Source organism: Anomalospiza imberbis, chromosome 2 (assembly GCF_031753505.1).
Source record: "Anomalospiza imberbis isolate Cuckoo-Finch-1a 21T00152 chromosome 2, ASM3175350v1, whole genome shotgun sequence".
NCBI lineage: Eukaryota > Metazoa > Chordata > Aves > Passeriformes > Viduidae > Anomalospiza > Anomalospiza imberbis.
This window is the reverse complement of record NC_089682.1, coordinates 90,636,549-90,645,113: the sequence shown is the minus strand read 5'-3', so window position 1 is coordinate 90,645,113 and position 8,565 is coordinate 90,636,549.

The following is an 8,565-nucleotide window of genomic DNA, read 5'->3' as shown; positions in this document are numbered from 1 at the left end:
ATGAGCACTAGCATTATTCTCTTCATCTCTGTCTCAGCAAAGCAAAACTCTAGTGCTTATCAGCAGAACTAGCTTCTGGTTTTCCTGACATGTTTCATCTTTCAGAAATAACAAAAAAAATACTGCTTTTCTTCATACAGGAAGACTTTTTTCTTTTTCTTTCTGTTTCTGTCTTTCTATTTTTTTTTTGTTTTTGTAGAAGTGTACACAAACACATGCACACACATATTGTTATAGACAATTATTGCTTGCAGAAAAGTGTCACAGTATCCTTGTGTCAGTGACAGGATAGGCAACAGTCAAACTTAATAGTCTCTTGTTGCATGCCGGGTTGGTTCAGTTAGGGGTTTTAATAAATGTTAGTTAGGTCGGCTCTATGTACCCCTATTTTCCCCTCAAAATGGTTCGTTCCAGGCTGTCTGCTATAGGAGCTTTCACCTGTCAATCTTGTAACCACTCCCTCCTTCCCCACGGAAAGTTCTGTGTCAATCACCCCACCTCTGTAATCCTATTTGTCCCAGGACGCTGTACCCACCTCTGTAATGTTCCCATAGGTTACCGTGGCCCACGTCACTCCCCTGTTGCCTGTCCCCATTGGGCGAGGGGGGCTTCCACCCCTCTCTACCCGGCCCCTATTTAACCCCATGCTCCCCTTGTCCAAACTGCCATTTTGCCCGCGCACGCACCTGGGAACAGCTGCTTTGTCCATCGCTGCAGCCACGCGGGAAATAAACAGTTCTCAGCCACGCAGGTGAAGTGCACCTTCCCTCGGCCCTTTATCTCGTCTCAGCATCTGGCTACAGAGGCGGCAGACCCACGTGGAGGCTCAGCCTTAGAGCTCCGCACCTACGCGGTAGTCCCAGTCTCATCGAAAAACAGCGTGCCATCTGGGCACCCCAGCTGCCTGGGACTGGGGCAGAGAAAAACCCAACGCCGCAGTCTCTTACACCTTATTTTTCTTACAAAATATTGACTGCAGCTGGCAAGACCAAGTTACTTTTTTCTCCCTTATCCTTCTTTAATTTATTTCTGCTAACAATATCAAATTTTCTATCAGCTATGTTGAAAGCAGGGAATTTTTCCATCATTTCTCTGCCATTTATGTTAAGGCAAAGGTGAATTTATTATTTTTTTTTTTTAATTTTCATTGTCTAGTTTCACTTTGCTTTGTTTGTATAGTACTGGAGAATTCTGTACTTGTACTGCTGTATTTTAAATTTTTAGTACTATTTTTAATAATTCCTCTGTTTTCTCCCTTAAAATTTATTTTCATTCCTTAGCATCTACAGCAAACATTTTTTCAAAGGTTACAGTATTAGCAGTACTCTCTTTTGCAAAATTACTGTGAATCTCTTGCAGTATATAAATTTTTAAGTATAGGAAATTTTAAATTTACAGATTGAAATGATGCAATTTAAAAATTTTAAGGCTATTTTTTTAAACCATGAAGTGTCTTGTAAATATCAAAATCTGTACTCAGACTTTAAATTTCAAGTAGCACCTTAAAATTTAACTTGGCACAAGTTTGGTGATATTTCAACACACAGTGACTCCATTATGATCTTCACAAAACTTTAACTGAAATTTTTACTTACAAGTATCTACTCAAGACATATGCCCAAGGACAACTGTATAGTTACCTTGGATTCACCTTACATTAAAAACTTGACACCAAAGGAAAAAAAAGGAACACAGCACTGGAAAGACGTGTGTATCACATATGCCCTGAGAAAGGAGTGGAATCTAGAACTAAATGTATTGTAGTTTCACAGAAACTTTTACATAAAGTTATAACAACAAATCTGTTGAAATTATTGGAGACCAATTTGTGAACAAATCAACCATCGCTAGGAGAAGTGAGTATTATTAAAATTGGAGCTAACTTTACAGAAAGCTATTATTAATTGCTATCCAAATTGAATTTGATATGGCAGAGTCTGAAATATTAGCTCAAGAAACTACAGAGCATGTCCGTCTATTAATTCATTATGAGTGCAATTGCCTAAACACTGGCAGAACACTGGCAGAAAAATCGTGCTTAACAGCATACAGCTCACTGGAGCTACTCACCACCAGCTTTACAGCACCTCCTTTACATTAAAACAAAGCAATGCTTCATGATGCAGGTCATCCAATCCTCCGGATTCCTCGTAAAATATTTTTAGCCATATAAGTGTAAAAAAAAAAAAAAGGATGGTGACGCCTGTTTTCTTTCTTTTTACTACAATCAACACTACAATCAACAGAAAAACAGAGTGTTATTAATCTGCCTGGAGGCTGATCTCTACAGTATCAGTGAACCAGTTGGCAAAGACCTTTATAATCAGTAGAGAGACATAGGTGTACATAGGACACACTCCCATCCTAATTAGGTCAAAGGCCTGATGTAAACCTTAATATGTACATTTGTTTCTCCTCAACAAGAAAATCTAAGGTCATTACATTAGAGATGGATTTCCTAAGCAGAAACACTTAATATTAAATGACATAATTTCATTTTACTGTTTATATACATTTGTTTGTGTAACTTCTGTCTCATTTGATGGACATTTGCACCCCTGTTTTACAATTGCAGTCTAATCAGGCAAAACTGTGTAAAAATTCAGTGGCCACGGGCTTCTTATTTTGAATGTTTTTGTATCTCCAGTTATAGAAAGCAGAATATATTTATGATATATCAGGCTTATAGTTATGATTTATCAGGCTATGTGATAGCCTGATTTTGAAATATACAGAAAATACATAATTCTTGCTTGATATAAGAAAGAATTACATAATGCTAGTGAGAAATATTAACAATTGTCTAAATGCAATTTCCCTGTCCCTTTGTAGTGCATTTCACTTACAAATGCAAAAGTAAAACAAATGGCTTACCAATGACTCAAAAAATAATTGTGTATGGAAAAAATAGGGAGGGAATTGTTGCCCATTGTTTATATGTTTCTATATCCATGGCATTTCTGGTGAGTTGACCTTGGCTGGCCACTGGGTACCCACCAGAATCGCTCTTCTCAGCTGGACAGGGGAGAGAAAACACAATGAAAGTCTTGTGAGTTGAGATGAGGACAGGGAGAGATCACTCACCAATCACCATAATGGGCAAAACAGACTTGACTTGGGGAAATTAGTTTAATTCAAATCAATTAGATCAATTCAAAACTGGAATTGGTTAATGAGAATAAATCCTTTTTCCCCCACCCCTCCATTTTTCCCTCCCTCAAAGTCACTTCTCAATTCTCTCCCTCCTCACCTTCAGAGTCTCAGGGGGATGTGGAATGAGGCTGAAATCAGTTCATTGTACATTGTCTCTGCCGCTCCTTCATCCTCAGGGGGAGGACTCCTCACACTCATCCCTTGTGCCAGTGTGGGATCCCTCTCATGGGAGACAGTCCTCCATAAACCTCTCCAACACAAGTCATTGCCACAGGCTGTAGCTCACAAACTGCTCTATTAGGTTCATAAACCTTTCCATAGGGTGCAGTCCTTCAGGAACAGCCTGCTCCAGGATAAGTCTCTCACAGAGTCACAGGTTCTGCCAGAATCCTGCTTCGGGGTGGACTTCCCACAGGGTCATAGCCAACTTCTGGCACCCATGTGGGCTTCAGAGGCACAGCCTGTTTCACCATGGTCTTCACCACAGGCTGTAGGGGAATTGCTGCTCTGGTGCCTGGATCACCTTCTCTCTGTCTTTCTTCAATGACCTGGGTGTCTGCAGGGCTGTTTCTCTCATGCATTCTCTGGCAGCTGTTTTTCTTGCATTTCCCACTCTTCTTAACTCCTTTATCTCAGGTGTTACCACCATTACTGATAGGCTTGGTCTTGGCCAAGGGTGTTCATCTTGGACTCAGCTGGCATTGACTCTCTCAGATATAGGGGGAAGATTTTAGCAACTTCTCACAGAAGTCACCCTGGTGGACCCTGCTGACAAAAGCTTGCTATGTAAACCCAACACAGCATTTCACCATAACATAAGGAGGGAAGGTTTCTGTACTAACGATCTTGTAATCCATATGCATTTATAGATTAAATATGATTTTCTCTCTGTGATGGTTTTAGATGGAATAAAGTGAATTTTCTCTGTAGTAGTTAGCATAGGGCTATGCTTTGTGTTTGTTCTGAAAACAGTGTTGGTAGAGGTAGAGTTGTTTTAACTATCACTGAGCAACACTTACACAGAGCCAAGGCCTTTTCTGCCTCTCACCCACTCCACCATGGGGGTAAGCAAGGTGTTGGCAGGGGACACAGCCAGGACAGCTGATCCCAACTGACCAAAGGGTTATTCCAGACTGTATCACATCGTGCTCAGCATTTAAAGCTGGGAGAAGGAGAATGGGACATTTGGGGTGATTGTCTTTCCATGCCACCATTACGTGTTATGGGGCCTTGCTTTCCTGATAATGGCTGAACACCTGCCTGCACATGGGAAATAGTGAATGAATTCCTTTTTTTGTTTGTGCATGCAGCTTTGCTTTACCTATTAAACTGTCTTTATCTGAAACTATGAGTTTTCTTGCTTTTCTGATACTCTTCTGTGGGTAGAGGAGTGAATGAGTGATGTTTAGTTGCCAGCTGGAGTTAAACCACAACACCCTGCGAGACAAAAATAATTCAAATATTTCATTTGCTGTGTAAGAGATTACATGCCTCATGTATTCTGGAAGGTTAAGTTGTGGCTAAAATGGAGTGTTCTTTGGCTTAATAAAGTAATATACTGGCATAGCAGTACTGCAATCTGAAATACTGGATCTTCAGCATGACTTTTTTCCACATAATTTTAGCCCTTTCTCTGAATATAACTTAGAAATTACAGTCTAAATCCAACAAAAGATACTACATATGAATTATCAAATGGAAAGTTATGAAACAGTATAGTATTGCACATTTATATTACAAGCTGAAATTTCATGTTTCTACTTATATTGATGAAACCATGCCAAATTCATGAAAATGTGATTATTTCCAAGGTGGCAGAAGAAGCATAACAGTTGAATGAATCTGAAATTACCATTATAGAAAAAGATCTGTAGAATTAAATACAGAATAATCACCTTTCTCCAGGAACTTTAAGCCTCTCTATAGCAAGGATGTAATTCTCTATTAAATTCTATAGACTGGATTAAACCTTGAACAGAAAGAATCTAATTTCTTGTTAAATTTCTTATCTTTGTAGAGGAATTTTTATAACTGTATTTCATTCTACAGAACCTATAGAAATGGATTTTCCACTTCACTAGGCCTTCTGCAAACTGCATTTCCTGACTTTAAAAGATAGCAAAGATCATCTTTTGTGAAAAGAAGCATTTATGCTTACACTGACCAAGCTAATCTCTCTTCCTAGAGTCAAAGGCTGAAAGGAGTAGATGTCAGTAGATGTCAGTATGCTGAGATCTTCTGCAGAGGGAGGAAGGAGTATTCCTCAGTGGAACCAAAGCCCTTTATACATAATTTTCACAAGTGAAGGAGTGTAGCTCACAAGGAGGACTAAAATTTCTTCTCTTAGGACCATGGTTTCCACTAATAATATATATATATATATATATAGCTCTGCTTGGCTCTAATGCATATTTTTGGTGAAAGACTTCAGTCTGGAGCTGTCTTTTGACACACCTGTTGGTGTGCATTTTGTCATCTGCATGGTTCTCCAGACTCCTCTGACTGTATTGATGAGAACAGGATAAATACCTCCATCTTTGAGGTTGCCTAGGGTGACTGATATGGTGTAAGACCTATAGTTGACATGTGTCCTTCTAAAAGGCCAGGAAAAAATCATATAGAAACTTAAATTACACTGATCCTTATCTATGTGTTGTTGAATGCAGCCATAGATTTCTATAGAGTATAGTTCAGCTAGTTCACATGTTTATATCTCTGGTGATAGACAGCTAACTCTGGTCTTCTAACCTGTAAGTTGAATTCCACTACTTTGTCTCATTAGGGACTGTTCAGTTGCCTGAACTTAACTGTTTCAGAATTTTCTAGGATATCTGGTAGATAACCGAGGCTGGGAGATTAGGATCAAAAGAGACAGAACATCTATGCTCTTCTAGTCCAGCATCTAGAAACCCAAGGGAATAACCCAGAGTCTGTGTTTATCTCACTGCCAATGTTAGGTAGATGTGTTGAAACTGTATAATAAAGTTTATATAATAGAGTCTAAGTATATTTAGAGTTTTGTTTTATTTCTTCATGTGTGGAAGAATTTTACAGTACATAGCAAAAAAAATATGTAAAAAAGGTCTTTAATAAAGTCTTCTGGAGGAACCATCACTTGCCTGAGAATAAATTCAGAGGTTCAAGTGGTCCTCATGTGTTCCCAGCTAAAGAAATTATTTATTATTCATTTGAAGGTCTGTGCTTTTTAATATGACAAACATTGATCAACCTCTGCTATCAGTCCTTTGGCTAGCCTTTTTCATGGCTACGTTAATGATTTTCTACTTTCTAACAATCTTAATCAGACATGTTCATATAACTTTCCAAATATTTTTCTTATTTGATCACTTTTGAAGTGTCAATTCTTCATGCCAAAAATTCCATACTAAGACATATACTAAGAAATTAATCCTATTTCAAATTTTTATGTGTGTATGTTTGTAAATGCTTTGAGGCCTCGGACCAGTCCTGCAAAACAGCCTCAGAAAGCCCTGAGGAAACACTATACTAGTGGGATGAAGTGTCAGTCAAAAAGCGTTCTGGCCATGCTGCTTCAAAAAGCCTGAGAAGATGGACAATGCATGCAGGAAAATTTCTGGATAACATGTTAAGTCAGCTGGTTTGGGGCTTGGTGATGCATTTTATTTTGGCAACAAGCATTATATAGTCTTTATTAAAAATAATGACAACAAACAGATGGTCACTCTTCGTGGAATTATACTGAAGACATTTGTGATTTTTTTTTCTTTGAATGAATTGCAACTAACTAACATGTTTAAATATCATGTAATGTCTTAAAAAGTGAAGAAATTTTAATTATGTTCTTGTCAGTTTGTTTAGTAAGAATTTTTCACCTAAAAAAATGAAGAAACCTAAGCACAAACATGCTTTCAAATATTTTGGACATCATGTACAGCTAACATTGGTTTAAACTGTGTGTGGAAAAACAGTGTAATAAAACATAATAGTGTTTGAAAGATTATTTTTTTTTTCAGGAATAAAACCACATTGTTCAGTAAGGAAATATGCAGACATATGTAAAAGCTTTAATCTCATGAAAAGCTTTATCTGGACAGAGTACATTAGTCTTATGTTGTTTTTAGGGTAAATAACCTCTATAAATACAAATATTTCTAATCATAATGAAGGGCAAGCTGGTGACAAAGGGCTATTGGGAAAGACCAGTGAAAAATTCCATTTCATGCATCAATCTTGAGTATCCCATGAGCAGGTCTCTTCACTTATTTCCCTTAATAAGTGCCATTGATGCCTCATCATGAATTTCTCTGTCAGGTTGAATCCGATTGACTTCATTTTTGTCTGATTAAAGAATGTAATATGTGGTTTTTACTTGTGTGAACAGTAAATAAGTTTTAAAAGAGACTTTCCTCTCTAAATTATTTATGATGTTGTACTGTCAGCCATTTCTGTGAAACCCCACTGAAGTTGTATGAAAGCACACCAAATATGTTCTTCCTTCCCTTCAGAAATGTGTCCCAAACAAAGAATGGCTGTGTGGGGCAGCATCTGGGGTTAGTCCATTAGGCTGAGGGGCAAAGACCTACACTGCAGAGCTACAGATTCCCCCTCTCCTGTTGGCTCCTCTCAGTGGTCTGTGCATTTCTCTGTAGTGGAAAATAAAACTTACTTTTAATTAGATTCTGCTAAAAAATGGAGATTGTGGTTTTGAAATTCAGATCATGCAGTGCTGTTTTTACATTTTTTATGTTATTAAACTGCCAGAATATTAGCACTGCAAAGTCAAGCGCTTAAATTATCAAATGCATTATTTAAGGTCCCCAAGCAATCTTGAATCTTCCTCTCTTTCTCTATACCCTTTTGATGGGAGACCACGTTATATTTTGCAGGTTGTTCACCTGCTTCATTTGTTACAAAGCTAGATATTGTTGGGACTACCTAAAAGAGTCATAGAACTGTAGAATTTCTTGAATTGGAAGGGACCTTGAAGATCATCTAGTTCCAACACCCCTGCTACAGGCAGTGATGCCATTCACTAGACCAGGTTGCTCAGGGCGAAACTGACCTGGCCTTGAACAGTTCCAGGGATGGGGCATCCACTTCTCTGGGCAGTTTCTCAGATTGGTAAAATTCATGAAGTTTTGCCTATAAGAACCTCTACCTTGCTTGTGTGTTTGTGGTGAATTGTCAGGGAACTGAAGAGATAAGCAATTTTTTTCTTATGATTACTGCAGTAAAATGTCACCCTGGACATATGTCTGCCACAAATGCCCTGAACTGAAAAATTATGCAATATATGTTTATTATTCACTGCCTATTCCATTAAAAAAAAAATCAAAATCCTTCTATTTCACTTTGAATGATTGAAATAATGTTCCTTTACTGACAATGGAAATGAATAGATGTTACTAGATTGTCATCACCTTGACCTCT